General features: G+C 41.2%; 2 long non-coding RNA genes across 3 annotated transcripts; one reads left to right on the forward strand and one right to left on the reverse strand.

Annotated features, from left to right (window-relative positions):
• Positions 1-4,343, reverse strand: LOC309866032. Its single transcript, XR_014312378.1, has 3 exons — positions 3,124-4,343; positions 2,253-2,949; positions 1-187 (listed from the first exon to the last, which is right to left on the reverse strand). It is a non-coding gene; the product is annotated as an uncharacterized lncRNA (long non-coding RNA).
• LOC309866033 lies at positions 1,959-24,655 on the forward strand. Of its 2 annotated transcripts, none has more exons than XR_014312379.1 (4): positions 1,959-2,058; positions 17,150-17,247; positions 23,182-23,312; positions 24,304-24,655. It is a non-coding gene; the product is annotated as an uncharacterized lncRNA (long non-coding RNA). The 2 variants fall into 2 exon arrangements; XR_014312380.1 differs by lacking the exon at positions 24,304-24,655 and adding an exon at positions 23,997-24,086.
• Positions 24,656-25,413: the final 758 nt, after the last annotated feature.

Below are 25,413 nucleotides of genomic sequence, written 5' to 3' on the forward strand. Positions count from 1 at the left end.
TACATTACCAAGTATTTTTTATTAGTGTTCTCAATAACACTGAGCATACTGTAAATAAAGTAGGCTGGTCTGATATTTTTCTGCTGGTGAGATGGAATGCTACAGCATTTTTATCTTTCTTTTCCTTTCTTCTTTTTCTTCTTCTTCTTCTTTTTTTTTTTTTTTTTGTAAAGCAATTTGGAAATTACTGTAAAAAAAATCAAGATGTTCATTAAGCATGGCCTATATAGCCCATTTAAAAAGGTTCTTTGAAATCAACAATTTACAAGATGAAAATTTTGCCTTAAGATGTTCCTTACTGTATTATTTACTTTACTGAAAACTCGAAGTTACCTAAGTGTCCAAAAAGGAGGAAATGGTTAGTCAAATTTTATATACACTCAAGGAAATATTACGCTGTTGCTAAAATTGATTAAATGTTATTAAAATTGATTAATCTTCTACTAATCTTAAAAAGTTCTTTTGACATATCTATGAGAAAAAACCCCACACAGGATTCAAATGAACACTTTTACAGCTGTTCAAGCATACATTAAAAAGAATTCTAGAAAGAAACATACATGAATTTAATTTATGTGTGCTTTTTTTTTGTGGGGGAGTGCAGATACGCTGTCTGTGCTAGCACAAATAAGTTTCTTTAGTTTTTTGAACTTACTTTTACATTGTTAAAATATGGCATTTCAAAAAGAAATGCGTGGAGCTGGGTTCTTTCTCCCCTGACTCACTCTCAACCACAATGAGATAAGATACACCTCTGTGACATGATTCATTTTCACTTATTGCTATTTTTAAACACGGGTTTTATTTTCTTAGTGGTGGTAGTTGTTAGGGCAGAAGGGGATGGTGGGTATTCTAATACACAATGAGATAGAATGATATTCCCATATTAAAAAAAGAAATCCCACTGTTTTCTCTAAACTATTTTGCTGGCAGAGGTAAAAGAATCAGCTTATAGGCAGGACTGACTTATTTCTTGACATAAGATATATTAGCTTGCACACGGCAGCTCGTGCAGGAGGAAATATTCACCGTGAATGGACCTGTCCTTCAGTTGCCAAAGAAGAGCCCAGATGATACAATAGCTCTCCACAACCCCATTTCCATGGTGGTTCATGACATATTTTTTCCTGTTATCCTTCTGTCTGCTTCAATCCCTACTCTCAACCTAATGAGTTTTTAAAAGGACACTTCTTAAATCTAGTTGCCTAAAAACATGTGCTGTCATCTTTTTGCAAGGATAAACAAAACATATCCAAGTCGCTCATGACTTTTAAGCACATAAAAGCTAGACAAATTATGAAAATTTTACACATTCTAAAGATCAGAATTATCTCTAGAACGCATTCTTCTATTTTATTTTATTCCTTTTGGGCTAAAGTTTTTTTTTTTCTTTTAGCATTTAATATCCAATTTTCTTATTCTTATTATTTTTTAACTAAAGTGCATTGCCCACCCTCCCGCCCCCTTTTCTGAAATCTATTTTCCATGATCTTCATGCTGCCTGAGATAAGAAAATGCAACCGTTCAGGTCTGATATCATATTGTTTCGGATAACCGATAGAGGATCATTCCCACAAATGGCAAATAGGACTTGAAAACTGTTTGCAGTTTGGGAAGAAGAGGTTGAGGGCTTGTTCCGATGGCTCAATGATTTGTCAAACATTGGTCCTCAAGGATGCCAGGTTCTTTGCCCTCCACTTTCCCATAGTGCATTTTCCTTTCTCCCACAGAGATATAACAGAAACTGATCTTCAAAATCTAAACATTCCGAGCCGGGTCCTTTTGTGCAGGCATCCTGCTCTCTCTGCCCTGTGCCGGGAGCCGCGGAGCACGGTCGTATTTACACTGGCCAGCCCCCCGCTGCTCAGACCCCGGCCGGCAGACAGGCCATCCATCATCCGCCCTCCTCCCGCCGAGCGCCGCCGCAGCGGCCAATCCGGCGGCAGGTGGGGCGCACCTGCGGGACGGCCCGCCGCTCCCCGCCGCTCCCTTCCGTGCGCTGCGCCGGCTGGCGGTGCCCTTGCAGCCCCTGCGTTCTCCAAGGCCAGAACCTGGCAGGTACGTCCGGGTGACCGGGACGGTGTGCGCGGCCGAGCCCGCCACGGGCGGCCAGGGGGGCCGCAGGAACGTAGGGGGACACGTTCTCCCTTAATGCCCACGCCCGCTTTGGATTGGTCTGACATCCGTGGGTGCGGACACGCGGGCCCTCCCTGGGTTTAGCCTCTAAAAAGTGGAAGAATGACGATACTCACCTTGGGAAAGGGACGAGTAAGTGAGAACACATTTGAGTGAGAGAATTCCTTGCCTCTGGTCCGTTCCTTGGAGAGCAAGGACTTTCATGAGTTTGCAAAGCAAGTCTGAATTCAGCATGGCCCGTGCAGACTTCAGGGAGAACTCCCCCCTGACACCCGCCCCCACCCCCAGACCTAAGTGCAGGATAGTAACACAAGGCCATAGGACACCCAAACTACTCCAAGCAAAAACCTAACCTGGATCTCAAGAGCTGTAAAAAAAAAGAAAGAAAAGAAAAAAGAAAAGAAAAGAAAAAAGAAAAAAGGCAGAACCTCAAACCACAGGGAAGCCTTCATTTTCCAAATAGGTCAACTAATTGTAGTGCAATCACCTTGCCTTTAAGGGCAGGGCTGGGTTCCTTGGCTCTTCTGAGAAGAAAACTACTGGGAGTTCTGCGAACGTGTTGTGGATTTTATAGCTGGACTCCATAGCTCCTTTTGGTGTGAACAATCCAATACATCTACTCGATCATGTAATTTTAGAGCAACTGAGGACAAGCAGAATCCCCAACCCTCTCCCTTATGTTCCAAGAGTGTGTCTATGTAAATGTCAGTTATGCCCAGGCAAGGTCTTGGGGGTTCGGTGGGTGGGGCGGGCGGTGGGGGAAGGTGAGACAGCCTTGCCAAGGGCTTCAAGGTTTTCCAGAAACGCGTGTGTCTAAAAAATACAAATACAAAATAAATAACAGCCACCACAGCAATAAGCATCACCTCCAACCCTCCACCCCTGGCTTCCTTCTGAATCATAAATCATGAAAGAGAGATCAGTGAGTCCAGTTTTCCTGCCTTTAACAACTGGAACTGATAATGCCAAAAAGGAAGAGAAACAAACCATGTGAGCCTTATTGCTGCCAGAGGAGGGGTACGCTGGGGAAGGTCCAGGTCTCTCCTTCGTTTGGAACTCCCATGGCTAAGAAGGCTCTTGGATCCTCCAAGTGGGTGGTTCTCAAACCTGGCTTCCCAGGAGACCCAAGCCTAGGTTTGTGAGGTTTGGTTTTGTTGTGTTTTTGTTTTTTGTTTTTTTCTTTTGGGTTTTGGTTTTTCTTTCCTTTTTTTTTTTTTAAGAAAATGCCAATGCCTAGAGTATCATTCTGATTCTCTTGTTCTGAGGTGTGGTCTGAGTATAAGTACTTTAGAAAACCTTCTTTGTCTTTGGCATGCACGCCCTTCCAGCTGCACATTCCATTTCTGTTCTGTTTCAAGGGATCCATGGATAGGAATCGTGGGATATTATTCTGCTCTGTTTCATGGGATACAGCCGCCCCCTTTTCCCTCCCCCATCAAATACACACAGTCCACACCAAGTTGACAGTCTCTCTCTCTCTCTCTCTCTTTTTTTTTTTTTTTTTTTTTGCCATCTATCACTCACTCTTATTAGCATGCTGCTCTGTTTAGTCCAGGTTTTAGAAATCGATCACTCCTCATTTTAACACCTTGGGAGCAAGGGCTTTTTGTTGTTGTTGTTATTAATGCATTTATGTTTTCATTATATTTGAAATACTGACTGGGAGGGGGCAGGTAGAGAGCAAGCGATAGGGGGAATTTTGAAGTCTAAAATATTTTTCTCCGAACTTGGGGTAGTTCCTTCCTCCGCCGCACCTTCGGTTCCTGCGCGGCTCCGGGCCCACCAGAGCCTCTCACATCGCCTACCCAAGTCTGGCCACGGGTTTTGTATGAGCGGAGCGTTCTGCCTGTTCACCGAAGTAGAACTGGAATCTCTCCTTCCTCAGGTTTTTCTCACTCTCCGTGGCCAGCAGTGCCGCGTTTCTGGATTATGTTGTACACTTTTCCTTGAGAGATAGATGATCTGTTCTTTGATTAGACATCCTGACCTTTTACGGGTGTTGATCATTGATCTTGATCTGGGCTGGATAGAAAGCTCTTGAATCTGAAAAGTTACTCTGTTGCCAACACCACGAGGAAATTCAATTTCTGCCTGCGCCCGGCCTGGGACTCCTCCTCAATTAGGATTCCTCTTGTTATGATTTTACTTTTATTAAGCAAGCTGCAGCCTCTGTTTTTCCAGCCCTAGCTTTTAGTTACAGTAATCAATTTTTTTTTTCTTTTCTAGGGCGGCTGGCTATAATTGTTGGCTTGGATATTGAGATTTCATGGGATTAGACATAGTGTCTAACCCTTCTCATGAAGGGTCTTCTCCATACCTCGCAGACAGATGGGTAATAATAGCATACATTAATACCTCCACATTGGTTTATGTGTGTTTGACCACAGTGCAAGCATAATTATTTTTGCCCAGTAAAAGCTATTAGAGATCTATTTGGTAGGTTTTACGATCAATAGCTCCTGTGGTATTTGTGTAGCAGCCACAGAATAATCAATTGAAGGTCATATAAAGTAAATTACCATCCTCCTATAATGATTCTTTTTTCTAGATGAGAATTGGGTTTTATTATTTCATCAGGAGCCTCTCGGCGACGCATGCTCCGTCTGTCGGAGAAAGAGATAGAAAAGTTGCGAGCCTGTTTTGAACATATTATTAATATCCATTACTTGAATTTATGTTATTGGATTATTGAATTAGTGGATTCACACTGGAATTCCTTCAAAACCCTTTCTTATGGACTCAGTGACACAGTTAATAACAGTCGGGAGCAAACGGACGTCTTTGGCTGCATGGTGGAGTGAGTCACTTTGCAAAAGTCAATCTTTGTAGCTGTCTCTTTAAAGCAAATTTAGAGTTGGTTAAATGTGTTATATTGACAGTGTGACCGAGCTTCTCTCTTCAAACCCTTTTGGAGAGTGACTGGTGAACTAAGCAGGGGTTGGAGTCAGGGATGCTGCATACTAATGCACTGTCCACTGGTAGCTCAAGGTGAAACTGGGGGCGAGCTGGAGTTGGGGAGGGGCTCAGCACCTGCCTTGGGGATGCGAGTGGGACACCTCTCCTTCGCCCATGATGCCTAACCTGGATTTCATACTTGCAGCACAAGCCGGAGCAAGGGCTGTGTCCCTGTAAAAGATTGCAATTTACCAACCGGAGGCATGCAATCCCCCAACTGTCTTAAAGGGACCCATTTTCAGAGTTTAGCCCTTCTTTTTGTGGGTGCAATCAGTTGTGCACTGAAAACCTGCAGCCACAGTCGGATAACTGCAGGCACAACAGGCCACGAGAGACCTCTTCGCTCCAAATTTTGTACCTGCCGCTAATTGCACTTACAGAGAATGGGAGTGTGGTAGGAGCTTTTTTAAAAATTTGGGCCAGTAAATTCTCCATGGAGGAAAGAGGCAAGGAGGGAGACGATTACTCACTTTCTTAAAGACAAAGGCAAATGGAGACATCCTTTTCCTCACACGTTCCATTGCGTCTGGGGAGCACGGTTTGGGAACCAAAGGCCAGGTACCACGAGTACCCTGATCGGGTGGGGACACTGCCCGGCAACCGGAAACCCTTCGTCAACGCACAAGAAATAGTACATTGAAAAGTACGGTAGGAAAGATATTAGTGAGTTTGAGACCACAGCTTGGTGAGAAAGGAATGAAGAGTTTTAAAGTAAATGGCAAAAGGCATTCTCTTTCCTTTAAAAGCATGGTTATTATTGTTGTAACTTCTCGTTTGCTTCGGGGGCAATTAAGATAATGCCTCTAGAGTGTAATCAAGTGGTAAATCACGGAGCATACATATTTAAACGTATGTATATAATATATGCTTATGTATTTATACGTAGAGAAATGCATCTATACAAATTATGTGTGTGCTTTATACACACAGTTACATACACATGCACATATATATACCTATTATACATGTATATACATGTATACACACACACACACACACACACACACACACACATATATATACACACACATATACATTTTATTTACTTTTTTGTGAGCTTAAGGAAAAAACACTCTGGAGGTACCTGGCTGGCTCAGTCAATAGAGCATGCCACTCTTAATCTTGGAGTCGTGAGTTCAAGTCCCATGCTGAGCATGGATCCTAATAAAAAAAAAAAAAAACTTAGGAAGGAAGGGGAGTCTGTGGCATGAGTCATACCCTAGCCCTTGTGGGTGGACCTCTGTCTACAGGGCCTCGTGGAGCTGTCACAGGGACCTCGTTCTATCATCTTTTGAGTAAATGTGATGAGAAGCAAACTGGGAGTTTAAAACCAAGAGCTTGCTTCCTAGCTTTTGGAGATGACCGTAAATTAAGCACATATTCCAGATATTAGAAATCAAATGCAGAATGAGAGTGGTAATTTGAGATGCTGTTCTTGCAGAAGTAATTATGAAATATAATTATATTCAATAATACATTTAATAACCAAACAAAACAGGAGAAGTTTGGGTATTCCTTACAGGTCCCAGGAAATGGTTGAGGAATAGGAAGTGTAGGGGAATGAAAAAGTAAGGAAGTCCAAGATACCATGGTAGACTAGCCTTGGAATAAGACAATGAAGGGCCTGGGAAAAGAAAATTAAGGGCCAGGAATTGTCCTCTCCTCATTACAATTTAGTTATTGTCTCCATATCACAGCTTGGTTTTAAATAACATTTTGAAATCTGGATAGATTTTCCCATAGAATACTGCTAAAAGGAACGATTAGGTTCTTCTACAAGTTAACTTTAAAAATTGTCTCTGAATGGAAATATAAATGGAAAACTCAACAAAATAGTGGCATTTGTTTTCATCTAGCTATAGGGGCCTGACTCTAGTCTCCAGAGAAAATGCCTTCAAGAGATGCAGTGCGGCAGGAAATAAAAGCGAACCCTCAACCAACTTGTTAAGGAAAGCCCAACCTGCCACAGGTTGGGAACATTCGAGATTGTAGACATGCCTCTGCATTTTTCCCTTTCTTTTCATGATGCCTTAAAGCATGAAGCTTCCATCATCGCCCTTTGGAGAGACAAACTTTCAATTCCACATTTCAAAAAGGGACAGAGAACTTGGAGAGAGTTCAGACAAGAGGGACCCGAGGCAGGACCATTTTTCTTCAAAGGGAGAAGCAATAACTGAGGAATGGACTTAAATTAGGAACAATTTCAGGTATACCGGAAAACAGCCAAAGAACCATGGAAATTTAAAAAAAAGTTTTAAGGAACACCACGAGAAGTTACAAAGTCACAGTTCTGATAAGCAAGAGGAGCCCTATGCAAATGAGGTATTACATCAATAAAGAGCTGTGATTGAAACCGATTGATGATGATTATGGTGATAATCATTATGATTACTTCCTTACAAGTATTTTAACAACATCACATTCTCTAGCCTCTAGTACTTGCTTCGCCAAACCCCAACGTTGGATTAACTCAACCATCTGCCTTCCCCATATCTGTGCCAGTAGCTTCACTTGGCTAATATGGTCTGACCCTGGCTAACCTTGGTTCTACTTTAAAATAAAATCCTCAGCTTCACTTGTGCTCTGACCACTGCCTTGTAACTCCATCCTGTCACCCCACAATGTTGGATCTGTTGGACAACAACAACAAAAAATCCCACACCTCCCCTCTCTCCGGAAACTTCCTGCTTTAGCTGACCTTTCTACAGATGTCACCAGGACCATAAGTGCCATCAGCTGGGAATCTCTCATCTTTGACATGATTTTAAATATTAAGTCTTACCTCCAACTGCCCTGACTTACCTTTTTTCTTCAAAATTACAATTGATGATGGGTCCCTTCTGCTTTCAAAGAGCCAGCCTTTTATTAGGTTGTGAATCCTATCTCCTCATCCTTCTCAAGGATTTTGTGGACTTTGATCCTGTAGCCAACACTCTTAATGGATCAGCTCACAAACTCAACTGTACAAACACCTGAACAAAAAAGCAAACATACAAATAATACTCAAACCCTGTTTTTGGAGAAGGATGATAATTGATCTCCAGTGTCCATCATTCCATTCTTCCCTTGATTAAAGAACCCATGTATTTAGCTGAGTCCATCAACACCTAGAAGAGAGAACTTTCTTTAGGTTCTCTTGCACCGAGGTGTGGCCATGGGATTGAGTTAGTAGATATAGTACTTCAACGTCTTGGAAGCATCCTCAAAATGAGAGGACCCAAGCTTATCATGACTCCATCTTTTATATATCTATATCTACAGATATAGATATATAAAATTTATATATAAAATTTATTTATATACAGAGAGCCTGTGTGCATGAGCAGGGAGAGAGGCAGAGGAAAAAGCAGACTCCCCAATGAGCAGGGAACCTAATATAGGGCTCAATCCCAGGACTTGGGATCATGACCTGAGCTGAAGGCAGATGCTTCACTGACTGAGCCACCCAGGCAACCCCCCTCTCCTGTTTTTGTTGACATAACTGTAAGAGAGGAGAATCTGGGGTCCTGGTGTTTGGAAAGCCACCACAGCAGTCCAGAACTTCTTAATGCCTGACATAATGGGGGAGAAAAATAGATGTCTCTTAAGTTGTTGTAGGGTTTTCAATCATTTGGAGCCCAAACTAATCCTAATGGATAGGCTCGCATGCCCTCAATTTCTCATTTCCCTAAACATACTGCCACTCCCTCATCTTCCATCCAGGTCCAAGAATTTTGAGTCATACACATATACCCCCTCTATATCTTCACCCCCCACACACAGCCTCTATATCTCAACAGATTCCCATGTGTCTCCTATCATCATTCCTACAAGAAATTGCTTTAGTCAGACTCAGGGTCTCCATTTGGCCAATCCTCATTGTACCTGATGATGTCTACACTCTCTTTCTCAAGTCGCTTTCTTTCTTTTTTTTTTTTTTTTTAAAGATTTTATTTATTTATTTGACAGAGAGAGATCACAGGTAGACAGAGAGGCAGGCAGAGAGAGAGAGGGAAACAGGCTCCCTGCTGAGCAGAGAGCCCGATGTGGGACTCGATCCCAGGACCCCGAGATCATGACCTGAGCCGAAGGCAGCGGCTTAACTCACTTAGCCACCCAGGCGCCCCTCAAGTTGCTTTCTTATAAGATTCTCATATATCACGTTCTTCTGTGTTTTCTTTGGCCTCACGGGTCCCTACGCCTTGGTCTCTTTTGCAAACCTGCATTCCATTGGCCTTCTCCAGCACCCCTCCTTTGGTTTCAGAGACATTTTAGCTCACTGAGTTCAAAATGGAACTCCTGATTCTCCTGCTTCCCAGACATGTTCCTACTTTTCTCTTCCTCGTCATAGTAAATCATCTTAGTAAATTCTCTAACTGGAATATGGAAGTCTGCTTTGATTCCTCTCTCTACCTCATTCTTCAAAACCCTAATTTCGAAGCAATTGTGGTGGAGTCTATCTCAAGCATCAACACCATATGCATCTATTTCTGTCCATCTTTCTGCCACCTTCATCCACAATATCATCATCTCTCTCTTGAGCTATGGAACAGCATTTGATCTCATTTTTCCCACCTTTGCTATTATCCTGTCTCAAACTCTGAAGTGAATTGATACCACACTGAGAAGAGAATCTCAGCTAGTTACCATGGATCATCATATGGCCCTATATGACATTCTTCCCTCCCACATGGGACTCCCCTCAGTTTCTCAGAAAAGCTGAAGTTTTCTCCCATTCCAGAAAGCTAATCCTTCTCATTTATATTCTCTTCCCTCAAGAGCTCTTGTGCTTGGCTCTTTCTTACCCTTCTGATTTCTCCTTAAGTATTACTGCCTGAGCAAAATCTTCATCGGCCAGCTTATTTAAGGAGACACATACACAGGCACACTGATCTTTTACCACACTCCCCTCCTAAATTCCTTTAAAGCAATAATTTTTCTTTTTTAAGGAATAATTTCTGGAATGCATTCGCTCAATTAATTCTTAACATTTTTAAAAATGATTTTATTGAGGTATGAATTATATACCATGAAATTCACCTGTTTTAAGTGTACATTCAATGTTTTCTACTTTAAGGAAACCTAAAGAGTTGTACAGCCATTGCCTCAATTCAATTTCAGAACATTTCCTTCATGCCCTTTCAGAGTCACTCCTCATTTCCACCCCAGGCTCAACCAACCACTAATGCACTTTCTGTCTCTATAGACTTGTCTTTCGTAGGCATTTCATACAAATGGATACATTTAAAATGTGGTCTTTTGTATATGGTTTCCTCCATTGAGCATGATGTTTCAACATCCATCTTTCTGTGTTATCACACACACCAATCTTCCATTCCTTTTTATTGCCAAATAATGTTTCATTATGTGGCTATGCTATAGTTTGTTTTCCTCTTCACCATGTGTTAGTTATGTGAATCGTTACCACGTTGGATTATTACATATAATGTTTTACAGTACTTACTATTTTTATTTTTATTTATTTTTAAAAGATTATTTATTTATTTATTTATTTATTTATTTATGTAATAGACAGGGATCACAAGTAGGCAGAGAGGCAGGCAGAGAGAGAGGAGGAAGCAGGCTCCCTGCAGAGGAGGGAGCTCCATCCCAGGATCCTGAGATCATGACCAGAGCCGAAGGCAGAGGCTTTAACTCCCTGAGCCACCCAGGTGCCCCTTCTCACTATTTTTAAATGGAACATTTAAAAACTTGTTAAATTTGTCTCCACCTAAGGCTACAAGACTGACATCAGTGACTGCCTGCTTTGTTATCAACCTCTGCCTCCTACCTAGCAAATTCCTGCCACAGAGTAGGAGCTCACAATGTAGTCGTTAAATGAATGAATGATAAGTAACTCCATGTTGATATCCAAAACTCACTTAAGGATCCCAGACCAGGGGCACCACGGTGGCTCAGTGGGTTAAGCGTCTGACTCTTGGTTTCAGCTCAGGTCGCGATCTCAGGGTCCTGAGATTGAACCTGTGGCCGGCTCCAGTCTCAGCATGGATCTGCTTATCCCTCTCCCTCTGCTCCTCTCCTGCTCTCCCTCTCTCTTGAAATAGGTATGGAAAATCTTATAAGGAAAAAAAATAAATAAATCACAGAGCCATTCAGATGTAGAAGATGGAAGAAGGGTGATACTCTAATTTTTGGATGACATCAACTCTCGGTCACATAATCTCCCCAATCTGTCCTTTTTGTACTCATTCAGAAAACATTAGTCTGAGATGCACAGAGCCTGCATGCCCTCGGTTAGTTTGCCGTGTGCCCATCTCTGACTCTGGAGAGTCTTGGAGCTTTGCAAAAGTATGTAATGCTACCGTACAATTATCTGGAGTTCAGGAAAGGAATCTTAGGGGCTATCAGGACAGGTCTTCCATATAGTGAAATCAGACCAATGACTGGGAACCTGAATAGAAGATTCCAGAAGAGTTTTTAACTAGGAGGGTGTATGAAGGTACATGTAGCAGACAGGATCCAGCAAACCGTCTCCCCTCAGAGCCACAACTAGGGAGACTTGACTCCCAGAAACAAGCAGAGTTCCCAGCAAACAAAATGGCTCTATCCCACCCCACACAGAGCTGAAAACTAACCACTGTTGTAAAGATGCTCTGGTTCTGCTTCATTTAAACAAGGATATTCTAAACCTCCTGCAAGCAGTGCCCTGGGTGTCAACTTTGGGGAAAAACTGCAATCCCCATTGCTTCTTTATGAAACCATTAAATAAAATTAGGGAATCTGTGAACTTACTATCGGAAGCTACAAGTCCACGGAGAAAACGGTGGTGATTGTAGCCTCCTCCTCAGGGGAAAAAAAGATCCAAGGAGAAAAGAGGCTGAGGAAAGCGCATGGAATACCTGGGGCCCTCCAGAAGCCAAAATTAGGCACATGAGGCCAATCTAGCAAAGGCCGGAAAAGGTCTAGGGTATCAACAGCCCAAAGGCTCAGAGAGGGAGGGCTGGGCAATTTCCCTCCCTTGTGGACAAACTCCGTTTGACTCAGTAATTTCAGCCAAACTCTAAGAAGAATGTGGCAAATAAGTAACCCTCCTCCAAACATTCTCTGTTTGTTGGAGGAAAACAAAACAAAGCAACCTCAAACAATGCAAATGGACTAGGTTTTGAAAGGGTAATTGGAAAAGCTTTTGATGAGTGGATCTTGTAAGAAGGTGTTGGCTGGGAACCTGCCTGTTTATACAGGGCAGGGACAGGAATGAAGAACAACACAGAAGCTTTTCCTCTAGATAAAGGTCCCAGCAGGATGAGTTTCCGTGGGTGGCAGAGTTCAGAGACAACTAGAAGGATATGAAGTGTCCAGGGATGAGCCAGCTAGAAATTCCTGGGAAAAGGGGAGGGACCACTCCACATCTGTCACAGCAGGCCCCAGAAGAGGTGGAGGGAAGAATCCAGCTGAATGAGAAACTAGAATTACTGGGACAAGGGGAGTTAGTTGTGGAGTAAAAAATTCTGTCTGTCCTGGAAACAAAGAGAGCTGATGGCAAGAAAGCTATGAGCCAACCCAAATGCTGTGACTAAATAAATGATGGGACCAGACTTGACAAATAAATTTGGAGTGTGCAGAAACCAAAGTGCCTTTTATTTTATTTTTTTTATTTTTTGATATATGTCTTCACAGTAGTTCGCAGAATAAGACTCAGAACCCATAACCCATCCCTCAAAGTATGCCCACTGTCCGCCAGCTACCCTTGGATAGACCTTCCTCCGCATTTTCCAACTCCCCTACCCCTCCAGTCCTTTCTGGTTTACTCTGAGAAGAAAAAGGAAATGTAAGAATTTGGATTTAAAATGTCCTATGGGGGCACCTGGGTGGCTCAGTGGGTTAAGCCTCTGCCTTCAGCTCAGGTCATGATCCCAGGGTCCTGGGATTGAGCCCCACACCCGGCTCTCTGCCTGTCTTTCTGCCTACTTGTGATCTCTGTCTGTCAAATAAATAAATAAAATATTAAAAAAAATAAAAATAAAATAAAATGTGCTATGAAGTCATGGAACAAGATAAAAATGAACAGTACTATTGACAGACAACTTTTAGCAAAATTGAGAACAATTGTCACTAATTGGAAGGTTGGTCAGAAAAGGGAAATCAATCCATCACCCATACAATGCCATTGAGATGAATGTTAGTTGGAAGATCTTTCTTTGCACTTTCTTCCCCCCTCCAACTACCCCCCCCAGACCCACCGCCTCCCATGAGAACCGTCATTTAGGTTCTCTAGTCATAGGATATGTAGCTACAGATTCTTTGAGGCTCTCAGAATTCAATTCCCCCCTTCTATCTCCCGCTGATAAATATTTAGCTTTTTAACATTGATAAGCATTCTCTACCTTCCAGAAAAAGATAAGGAGACACGGGTTTTGAGTGTGTGTAATGATGAGCATAAGGCGAGGAATGGCCAGAGTGACTTTCGTTGTGGGAAATGTGGTACATACAAGAGGAGTCCTTTGGGAAATGGCAGATTCTAGAGTTTTTCCTCTGTGTTTGATAAGCCACACACAAGCAGTGGGATTAGGATCAGATCTAATTTTTGCCTAGCAGGGTCACTGGTATTAAACACTGGGAATTAGAGCAGGTGGCATGGAACAGGCAACAGCTGAACCTCTTAGAAGAGATTTTCAGTGAGCACCCAAGTGGACTGTGAGTGGTATTCAGAGGGCCCCACTTAACGCGCTAAACACTGGTACGGAGAGGACGTGGCCCCAACAATAACTTGAAGGACCAAGACAATTTTACTACTGAAGCAATAAATAAATAGCATGTAGTCTATTGCCAGAACCAGGAAAAAAAAAAAAAATCTGAGAAACAATTTGATTTGATTGGTAAAATGCAAGAGGACCGATGGAAAATCCCCTCTTCTCCGGAGTGTGTCTCCTTTAGTCTCATCCTGGTACCACACTAAAATCATTTTGATACCAGCTATGGAGGACTTTTCCCCACCCCAAGTGATTCTCTGTGGCACCTGCTATGTGTCCTCCAACGTGCCTCAGTTCCAACCCTATATACCTGGAGATTGTGTCAGATCCCATAGGCCAAGGCCTCCGTCCCATGAGACCGACCTCATCCCCCACTCCAGATGCCATTTGAGAATCCAGATTGTCCCCTCGGCTTCCCACCAACCAGCTATGAATCAGAGGCCCCCATGAACCTCTTCTTGGGTTCAACTCATTGGCTAGAGTGGTTCACAAAACTCAGGAAAGCAGCTGACTTACTGTTTACCTGTTTATTATGAAAAGATACGGCAGCCATCCTCATGGACTTCCAGCACACTGGAAGGGGGATGACAAAGACCGAGTGGGCATCTCTACACTTGCCATGACTGGGAGGATTCCATATGAATTTTCCTGTAGCGGACTGAGAAATAGCCCCCCCCCCCCGCAAAGATGTCCATGTCCTAAAATCTATGAACTTTTATTACAAGGCTAAATGTAACCTTGCAATTGTGATTAAGGTTTTTATTTTGTTTTGTTGTTTTTGTTTTTGTTTTTAATGTTTAAAGTGTTTGAGACAAGGAGATGATCCTGGATATCTGATGTAATCACAAGTGTCCTTTTACGAGGGAGGCAGGGAGGTCAAGCTCAGAGATAGGGATGAGGTTGTGGTGATGTGGGGGGGGTTATGAGTTAATGAAAGGAGGTGGTTTCTAGAAGCTGTAGAAAGCGAGAAAACAGATATCCCCCCTAGAGCTTCTAGAAGCAACACAGCTCAGTCCGTCGGTTTCAGACTTCTGGCTTCCAAAACTATAAGACGATAAATGTGTTGTTTTAAGCCACTAAATTTGTTACAGCAGCAATAGAAAACTAGTACATAACTTAAGGAAGGTTCCTGGAAACAATAACATGCATTTTGGCATCTGTGGAGACAGAGACTATGTGAGAGAAATTAAGCTAAGTTACAAAGAAATTTTCAATTCTGAGTCCTGCAGAGTATCATAACTGCGATGTATCATACCAGTGACACAAAATAAACTAAGAATATAACTGTTTTTGCTAGAGCAAGAATGGATAGTAACAATGGGCAGAAATCATACTGAGGAAAAAAAAAAAAACCCACAAAAACTCCACTGCTGATATCAAGACACTTGATCTTGACACTGAAGTAAATACTCAAGGGAAAATAAAAATGTAGAAGATATTGATAGTAAAACAGAAATTCGTAAGAGCTTTGGTGGAAGAAGACAAAACAACTGGAACAGAAACAGTATTCAAAGACAGAATTAAAGAAAACTTCACTGCATTATAAAAACTAAAATAGGCACCACAAATAGTTTCATAGCAGAATAAACAACTAAAACAGGCTGACCTCAGACTTTTCTGCTGAAAGTGCTAAAGATATATGAACTTTAGACTCTGACTCACTGTACTGTCACTAGCCACTATTTCTCTGCTATGGGAAGGATTCATAAGAACATTTTCAAATAAGATGAAAATTGATCATCCATGTACCATAATTTTTTAAAACAAATTCACACTTAGATAGTGGCCCACAGAGTGATGAATCAAAATGATAAAATCAGGAATGAGAATTCCATCGCACCATACAGCCCCATCTTCACTTTTGCAAATTGTATTCTGATTTTAGAAATACAAATTAGGAAGCCAGTTTAGAGGATGATTATGTGTTCGAGAAGTGTATCCTGCCCCTAGAGGCAAGTATGATCCTGTGTTGCCTGCCTTCAGCTAGTCCTGTTGAAGACTCCTTCCTGAAACTGAGGAATGATGTTGTGTGGTATAACTCGGTTGCTTGTATTTGATTGTGACTTCAGATGGTAACTAGTGACCTTCAGCCCTCATTACAGATGACCCCACTCTTACATTTGGAGAATGTGGCGCTGAATCATGAGCTACCCCCTCCAAGTTACCTTTGCTTCCTTGAGCCAGAGATACACAGAGCAGCAAAAATGATTATCAGTTCATTCTCAAGGCCATTGCCAAATGAATTTTTGGCATCACCAAAACTCATTATCGAATGACCTGTGTCACGGATTTTTCTTTTCAACTGAGCAAAGTATCATAATAATCCCAAGAGTAGCAGGTAGTATCTTTTGCGATGTTTCATCTTTCCGGGTATTTAATTATTAAAAACTACTATCATTTGTGGTTTTTTAATATAAATTTCTTTGTGTGTATACCCACATAAAGGAAACATACAATGCAGAAAATACATTTCATTTTTGATGGCATTATATTTTGTTTTTCTTTTTCTTTTCAGCTTATGAATTTCCTCCCCCCTCTTCCCTCTCTGCTCACATCAGCCTACTTCTCCACAGGGAAATAATATGAATTACCCAGTAATAATCTTTCCATATGTCTTCAAGCACATACATTCTTATACAAATATAATCCTATGATCCTCAATCAGTAGATATAAAGGGTTGTATGTGTGTGCACGTACACGTGCCTGTGTGTGATTACTTATTTTTCCAAAATGAGCTGTACTTCCTATACAAGGATTTTCCTCCTCGGAATTTTTCATGGAATTCTATCTGAGTCACCTGATACGGTTCTATTTCTTTTTCTTTTTAGGGACTACATCATAGCCTATGCATTGGGGGGATTGAGCTTGACTCTTTTTTGTTTCTTTTCTTTTTTTTTCCCCCTTCTTTTATCTTCTTTCTTTTCCTTCCTTTCTTCCTCCCTCCCCTCCTTCCCTCCTTCCTTCTTCCTTCTTTCCTTCCTCCTTTCTTTTCTTTCTTCTAGCTATGAAGAGTACTAGAGCCAACATCCTTCTATATTTCCCACATACTGCCTGAAAAAAGATAGCTTTTATTTTGGGGGCTGGATTCCTAAGAGTAGAAATCCAGAATGGGAAGATAAAGGCACTCTTAATTTAAGATAGGCAATCAGACTGCTTTCCTAGAATGCAAAAAGTCTTGATGTTCTTACAAACTATGTATGAATTGTATTTTTTGACACACATTCCTCCCATCAATAGATGATACATTTTGTCAGCTTGATGAATATCTAATGATACTATGATACTAATGATACTAAGTAACAATGACTATCTTGTTACTTTCATTTTCTTGCCGCCAAGCAACTCTGACCATCTTTGTCTTTCTCAGGGCCCTGTGGATTGGCTCCTCCCCCACCTTCTCACAGCTCATGCTCATTCTTTTGGCGGACTGTTTGTCTGCATCTTGACAGGTGGTAAGAGCTGTTGGTATGTATTCGTTATTAACTCTTTCACTCTATTACCTTTGTAATAAAAAGGAGGTTTATTTTAGGGAAAAAAAAGGCAGAAGATAAAAGGATCTGAAATTCATTCAGAGATGAAAATGCTTAAAACATTCTCTCTTGGAAAGATTTGCATTTTAATTGGTATCAAGCCTGAAAAGAAAGAAGATCCTAGAGATACTTCTAATCATCAGGGAAAGGGTATAAATCAAACCTCTCTGGTGCTTGATTCACACTTCTCCTGTAGATATTGAATCTGCACACCCTACAGTATCTGGATACAGGAAGATGCTGAAAAGGTGAGGATCTGTTATGTTCAGAACGTATCAGGAGAAGGGGCAGGAACAAAATGCCAATGGGAGCAATTCACAAAGACTTAAATTTTCAGGTTCCAGGTGACAGGAGTGGACCTTTTGTATTTTGTTGTTGTTGTTGTTGGTTTGGTTTGGTTTTTTACTCTGATTTCTTTATATTGTGGGAAAATACATATAGAATAATATTTTTAAGTGTACAATTCTGTTCAGTGGTATGAAATATAATCTTATAGTTATACAAGCATCACCACCATCAGTTTCCAGAACTTTTTCATCATTCCAAACTGAAACTTTGTGCCCATTAAATAAAGGCTCCCCATTTTCTCCTCGCTAGCCCCCTGACTGCCACCATTCTACTTCCAGTCTCTGTCAATTTTACTATTCTCGTACTTTACAGGAGTAAATCATGTTATTTGTCTTCTTATGACTGGCTTATTTCACTCAGAATGATGACCTCAAAGTTCTTCCATGTTATAGCATATGGCAAAATTTCCTTCCTTTTATGGCAGAATAATATTTCATTGTATGCATACACCACATTTTCTGTATCCATTCATCCACCGGTGGACACTTGGGTGTTCACTTTTTAGCTATTGTGATCAAGGCTACCGTGAACATGGGTTTACAAACATGTTCTCAAGACCTTGTTCTTGTTTTCTTTATTTTTAGTACCTATCCAGAAGCAGAATAGTTGGATCATATGGCAATTCCACTTTTCATCTTTGAAGAACTGCCATATTGCATTGCACAGTGGCTAAGCCATTTTACCTTCCTACTAACAGTGTCTAGGGTCTTGAGTTCTCTAAACCCTCATTGACACCTTTTTTTTTTTTTTTTTAGTAGCCATCTCAATGGATGGAAGTAATATCATACATAATTTTGATTTGCATTTCTCTGAGGATGAGATATGGTGAACATCTTTTTATGTACTTATTGGCTATTTGGGTATCATCTTTGGAAGGACCTTTGTTTTGAGTTCGGCATGGGCTTGATCCCACAAAGGAAGCTGATACTCAGTTCTAGGTTCAAATTCCCACAGCATCCAGACCAGGAATAAGAGTCCTGAAGTTTGCCTGCATGATTTAGAAGCGACAGAAGTAACCCTGAAATAGTGCAGGCCCCTCCCACTAACTCACCCAGTGAGAAAGGACAATGACAGCAACAGTGGTCCCTGGACAGATCCTCTCCATTTCCCCATCATGTGGCCAAAGATCGCTGTTGTGGGAACCACTGTGGCCTCTACCATTTACTGCTTCTGTAAACTTGGGCAACTTCCATGCAGTACTTATCTTATAAAATGGGCCTTGACTTGCTTTTCTGTAAAGTCAGGAAAATACCTCCAGGAGCTCTTTGTCAGATCAAGCGTTGAATGTAAATGAAGTTGCTTTAAAATGTATTGAAAACATTATAGGAATGTCACTGCTTTGGCAACTTTTTTTTTTTTTTAAAGACCATTTATTTATTTTTGAGAGAGAGAGAGAGAGCATGAGAAGGGGCAGAGGGAAAAGCAGACTCCCTGCTGAGCAAGGAGCCTGATGCAGGACTCAATGCCAGGACCCTGGGATCATGATCTGAGCCAAAGGCAGACGTTTAACCGACTGAACCACCCAGGTGACCTGCTCTGACAACTCATCAGAGGTCTAATTTCATTCTTTGAGCTGATGAACCCCAAAGAGTGATCATTAAACCCCATTTTTTGAGTGAGAATAAGAGGGGGTTTAAGTATGGTTACTTACATATGTGTATATATTATTAAAACCTCCTCTGCAATAAAGATGTTTTTGGGAGAGACTTAGCCATGGTAGGACCTCTGATTCAAAGGTATGATTCCTAAGATAAAGTGTTAAGCAGTGGAAGCCACTCCCTCTTTTCCCCAGCCAAAATTTCAAAAAGCACAGATGAGTTACCTGCCAGTGGATGGGGGGCTGTGTGCATGATGAGCGGACTTTTCCACCTGACCTGAGGACTGAGGTCCTGGGGAGTGGGGGGGAGCACCAGGCAGAACCCACGCTTGACCTGCTAAGTAGGGACCACATTATTCCCCTGCCTCCTCCTCATGGCAACCAGGTGCTTTTTGAACTCAGAAACATTATTTCTGCCATTTACATCATATCAAAAAAATTGGAAAATATAAGTAATAAAAGTGAAATCTGCTGGTTGGCAAAGCGGGTTATGAATCACGGCCGTTCTCGGAGGAATTTAAGCCAAGAGGATATTTTGGTTTAAACAAGTAATGTAATTCAGGACAAAATGGCTTCCAGATTTGAACTTGAAAAAAAAAAAAAAAGAGTTGTGGCTTACCATGTCAACTTGGCCGACACGGATAAGGCGATCCCCACTCGTCGGATGAAATAAAATTTCTAGGAAAAATCAAAATCAGTTTGGATATTTTATCTCTGGAGGGCATGGGAAGAAAAGAGACAAAATCAGGATTATTACGATGTTGTAAGCTGTTAGTCATCAAAAAAATCTTTCTCTATGTTCTATAAATTCTATTCCAGCTGCATAAACTACACTAGACCCAAGGACAGGCTCCATGAAGGCGGGGAGGGGAGGGGGGAGAGAAACACAACCACATACTAGAACTGGGGACCACTTTCATGGCAACGTGGCCATAAACCAGTGTGTTGGAATTTCATCAATATGACATCATTCCCGATGTGACATCGGAGAGCCCACCCTCCATTTCCTCTCCATCTCTGCCTCACACTCGCCTCCTTTCCTCTTAAAGAGATGATGAAGCTGCCCGTGCAGCACAGAAGGATAATAAAAACCTGTATCCCTTAAGCTGAATTCAGCCCATTGAACTGCACAAACAGCAATAACCAAAACAAAGCTAGCAGGAAACGTTTGCACACAGCATCTGTTATGATCACATAACCACGAGACAGCTGTTTAATCCCAACTGTTAACATAAGATCATTTGTGTGTTTGAAGAGCAATCCCATTTGGATTTCCCCCTTTATTTATTTATTTTCTAGCTTTTCCAAGAGAGAGGCTTTCTCAGCTGTAGGATGCAATTGGTGTTTGCTGGCTTTTTAGACTTTCACCCTGAGCTTCCGAACTGAGAGGGTGGTGTGGTTTTCTAACTATCTAAATGCTCAGAGGGGAGAGAGGACGGCTGTGTGGTCTCCTAGCTGGGAGCAGGGCACGGCCCTTTCTCGGCCTTTGGGACCTGCTTTTTGCTCCCCAGAACATTCATAAACCATGCTGGTCAGATTATGGGAAAAGGCCCTCACATGAAACGCGTCTGGTGGTCTCTGCCAAATTCTGGTTGAGATTTTGAGTTTTCTCAGCACCACCCAGGATTGGAACCAGTCCCTGTAAAGTTCGGTTCCAAAACCTAAAAACAAAGTCATTAGGCTCCCAGTTGCTCTGAAGGGGTCAATGAGGGATGTCCGCAGTTTGGGTGGCCTGTCTCAGTGCCCACTTTGGAAGCCTGAGCAGGACACCTAGACGGTTTACAAGGGTGAGTGTTAAGATCATACTCTTCCCTTTATTTTGTTCTGTTTATATCCTACCTCCATGCCTGCAGGATCCCCAAGTGCTCAGGAGAGAATGTGCATGCCTCACTGTTGACATGGAGCCCTTGTGTCACAAAAGTGGTAGATGTCTGTGCCACCCCCTACCTGCCCGCAGCTGACCACGTGCTCCTGGGGTGAGGGGAGGGGCCGTGCCAATGCAGATGGGCATTACCTGGAACTCCCTGAAATTAGCATTACCTCAATAGTTCTTCACCTCCTTTAACCATTTCATCCCAGAGAATCCTCCATCTTGACCCCAACACGATAATAAGGTGCATAATATGCAATTTATCTCATTGGGAAAGTGAAAAACCCAAGTCCTTCTAAATGTCACAGAAAGGTCTTAAACCTGATTTTCAGAACAAGTCTATTTCTCGGTCATATGAATCCTGGGAACGTAGGGACTTTTCACTCCTTCCTTCTTTCCTTCCTTCCCACCCTCCCTCCTTCCTTCCTTCCTTTGCCTGATTTTTTTTTTATTTTAAAGATTTTATTTATTTATTTGAGAGAGAGAGTGAGCATGAGCAGGGAGAAGGTCAGAGGGAGAAGCAGACTCCCCGCAGAGCTGAGAGCCTGATGTGGGACTCGATCCCGGGACTCCAGGATCATGACCTGAGCCGAAGGCAGTGGCTTAACCCATTGAGCCACCCAGACAACCCCACCTGATGTTTAATTTAATTTAATTTTCAGCTTTTTCGAGACAAAACTGACAAATAAAAATTGCAGATATTTCAGGTATAAAACTTGATACATGAAAACTTGGTGAAACGATCACCACTATCAAACTAACCTTTTCAGTTTTAACTTGTGAAAAATATCAGTTATTTACATGTAACTTGCATCTTTCAGAAATGATAACGACCACGACAACTTCTTTTTCATTTTTTTTTTAAGATTTTATTTATTTATTTGATAGAGGGAGAGATCACAAGTAGGCAGACAGGCAAGCAGAGAAAGAGGGGGAATCAGGCTCCCCGCTGAGCAGAGAGTCCGACGCAGGACTCGATCCCAGGACCCTGAGATCATGACCTGAGCCGAAGGCAGAGGCTTAACCCACTGAGCCACCCAGGTGCCCCATGACCACGACAATTTTCGGATGACCTCTGAATTTCTCCTGAATAAAATAGCCTCTCTTCTCTCTTTGGTCCTCATTACTGCTTTCCTTTCCATCCCCGGCCCCTCAAAGAAGTTAGAAGAGACCAGGTGTCATTTTTTCTGAAGTTTAGTAAGAAAAAGAAAAGGCATCAGTTATGGCAGCAGTCAAAAGATATTGACTATCAATGTTGGAAAAAATTAAATATTTAGGTCAGTCTGTGGTGTGATTTATTATCATACTTAGATGAAATGTTTTTGCTTTTAACTTGATGTTCTTTATCACACACAGAAAAGTTTGTTTCCCCCTCCGGGGAGCGGGGGGGATGCTGTGGCATGCACAGATTGAGAACATCCATCTTAATGTTCCACTTCCCCTACATGGGACAAAATCACTGACATCTTTAATGGGACAAAATCCTTTATCGACTGATTCATTTCCATGTTTTGTTTCTGCAGCTAGACGGGATATCCTGTAAGGTGGTGAAAGGGAGGGAAATTTAGTACTATCCGTTTCTGATTTGCCATTTATTATGATTGTTTTTTTTCTTCTCTTGAGATGATATTATATTCATCAACTGATTTTCGTATATAACACTTATTTTTGGTGATTTTTTTTTCTACCTTCCCTTCTCATTGTACCCTAATTAATAAATGGCTCTTGGCAGGAATTTGAAGAGAGTTTATCTTTATATAAAAAAATCATATCATTTAATACTTGCTCTTTTTCTTAAAAATAGATAATGATCCAGTTATTATGTACCCTAAGTTTCTGAATAAAGGCTCTGGCTTATTTTATGTGAGTCAGTTAAATATAAGACCAGTTGAGGATATGGTTGGGATTGATTTTAGAAGAAGAGGAACTGCCCAAGTGGAAAGAAAAATCCCACTGTCTAAGCCAACATACAAAAGTTACAAGTATCTCTCAGATTCTCATAAGTCAGCTAAAACCAGGAAATAAATATCCTACTGTTTTGTGATCACCTCCAGTTACTGCTGTAACAGGAAACACAAGTGAGAGAGAGATGAGGTGAGGAAACCTGGAGTCCCAGTTGGACAATGACTGACTCACATACCATCCACACCACACCAGGACACCCACCTCCTGTGAAAAGAACCAGGTAAATCTACTGTCCCCCCCAGTAATGTTTGAAACCAGCCACATTTCTTTCTGAAACTAGCATTCAAAATTTTAGAAAAGTACTTGTCTAGATTATTAGCCTCTGTTGCATTTCAAGGCAGCATATGTCTTCGAACAAAGCTTATGGATTTTCCCATTCAGCGTGTACTTTTGTGTTCTACAAAACATAATACAGATCTTGGCAAGGAACCATTCCTCAGGAAATCATGATTTTACACACGGACATCTTTGAAATGAGGACAGGTAGAAAGTTAAATGGTGTGATATCGTGGGTGAGGACTGAGAAATGAACCAATTCTGAACTGACCAGAGACTTTGTTTTGCAAGGTAGATCTTCCCTACATTTGCATGGTCTTCCCTTTGGTATGATAGGACCCAAGAGTGGCAGACCATTCTCAAGGTGGCCATCTTGAATGTAAGAGACAACCAAACCCTGAGCCAACCGATGATGGAGTTGCGGTTTAGGAATATGGACTGTGTGCTGGTGGGAAGGTTTAAGCTGACAGCTTTGCACTGCCTCCATTCAGCAATCTGATCCTTCCTTCACTGACCCAAGCCCTCATCTCTCTTCCTCACAAGTGTACACTTACTGTGTCCACTACATCTCCTTCCTACCTATCCATCCTTTTATTGTTTTTTTGTTTTGTTTTGTTTTTTTCCCTAGCATGCGTCCTGTGCCTCTGTGCCTATGCCATTCTGGGTCCCAGCTTTGCTTTTTTCTGATCTACATTTCTCTTCAAGATGAGACCAGAGTCCACAGGTAGTTCTTGTCTACCTATTATCTATTCCTCTGATTTGTTCGTGTTATATCAATTTTCTTTATGATTCTTCATAGTAAGCTCTACCTGATAACTTATTTAACTTATTCAGCATTCTTTAATATAAGACACAGAGGATAAGCTTAAAAGCACTCCTAAAATTTACATTCCTTTTTTTTTTCAGGATTTTATTTACTTATTTGTCCGAGACAGAGAGCAAGAGAGCGACAGAGAGTGAGAGCACAAGCAAGGGGAGCAGCAGTCAGAGGGAGAAACAGACTCCCCACTGAACAAGGAGCCCAATGTGGGACTCTATCCCAGGACCCTGAGAACATGACCTGAACTGAAGGCAGAACCTTAACCGACTGAGTCACCCAGGTTCTCCTAAAATTTACTTTCCATACATCTTTTTAAAAGTTTATATTTTGGGTAAGTCTTAAAAAACAATATTTGCAATCTGATCTACATTGTTGGAATATAACCCCCTCTTTACTCCCTCCTCAGACCATCTCCTTGTCTACCTCCCAACGATATGCACATGCTGTGGAGGCAAATGGAAATTCTATCCAAGACTGGCTCACCCACATTTGTTGTTATAAATCTGATAGTATATATAACTCAGTGCAATGTGGAGGGTACATTTCATTTTACTTGTTACAAATATTCCAGGGAAGATTTTATACCTAGAAATATGTGTTTTGAATTTGTTAAATCAGTTGGTTGTTTTTTGATTTTCTTTTTCTTTCTTGCTTTTTTTTTTAACTAAATTGATAGAATTGATTGGTAATTTGGGTATTGAAAACAGGAAGATTCTTTTGACAATTGAATCAAAGTATGTTTAATATTTTTAAAGGCTTTTCATTGAGCAAAAAAAAAAAATACTTTGAGAAAAATGGTCTGATTAAGCATTTTATACAATCAGAAAAGAAAACTTATGCCAGCCAATTCCTGATACCTCATTCCGTCAACCAACTGAAGTGGTAAATTGAGGCAATTATCCCAAACACCTTTCCTTAATTATAGGGATTGTCTAGGTAAGCAAGTTCTGGGCCTAAATTTTTGCAATAATTATCTTAATTTGCACTTTGTTTTGCATGTGAAGACACAGCCTTAGCATCATGGTCACTTATAATTTTGTATCCGAACTATGTAGCTAAACACACTTGAAAACAGAAATTCATCCAAAAGATATTTTAATATCAGTGTTAACTTGATTTTTTTAATCTTACATTCTTTTATTGTATTCTCCAAATTTCTCATAATTTATATTACATTTATAATTTGAAACAAATTATATTTGAAATTTATATTACATATTACATT

This window comes from Mustela nivalis (assembly GCF_964662115.1).
Source record: "Mustela nivalis genome assembly, chromosome: 6".
NCBI lineage: Eukaryota > Metazoa > Chordata > Mammalia > Carnivora > Mustelidae > Mustela > Mustela nivalis.